A 701-nucleotide genomic window follows, 5' to 3' on the forward strand; every position below is an offset into this window, starting at 1 on the left:
TGTTTATACTGCTCCTGCTGCTGCTGCTGCTGCTGCTGCTTATGCTTCTGCTGCTGCTGCTGCTGAGAAGGAAGAAAAAGCAGATGCAGCAGAGACAGATACATACAGATGCAGCAGTAAGTGCAGCAGCAAATGCAGCAGCAGATGCAGCAGCAAGTGCAGCAGCAGGTGCAGCAGCAGGTGCAGCAGCAGATGCAGCAGCAGATGCAGCAGCAGGTGCAGCAGAAAGCGTAGCAGCAAATGCAGGGGCTCAGACCCAGCAGCAGAAGGCAAAGAGCAGAGGGAAAAGGAGACAGAGAAGAGGGAGAGAGGAGACAGGAGACAGAGACAAAAGGAGACAGAAGAGAGAAACAAAAGGAGACAGAAACAGAAGGAGACAGGAGACAGCAACAGAGCCATCTGCTTCTGTCTCCTCTATCCCTGTGGGGCCCCAGAGGGGCAAAGGAGACAGGCAAAAGAGAAGAGGGAGAGACAGCGGAGACAGAGAGGCGATAGAGAAACACAAACCCTTGAAAGTGAATAGTATACATCTCAAGCAGCTAGTTTAGGGTTTAGGGTTTAGGGTTTAGGGTTTAGGGTTTAGGGTTTAGGGTTTAGGGTTTAAACACACACACAAAAGGAGACACCGCATACACCGCAAGGAGACAGCAGCACACGTACCGAGGCACTCTCCTCCCTGTCTCTGTCTCTGTGAAGAAGCA

This window comes from Eimeria mitis, genomic scaffold (genome assembly GCF_000499745.2).
Source record: "Eimeria mitis Houghton genomic scaffold, Emh_scaff3110, whole genome shotgun sequence".
Taxonomy (NCBI): domain Eukaryota; phylum Apicomplexa; class Conoidasida; order Eucoccidiorida; family Eimeriidae; genus Eimeria; species Eimeria mitis.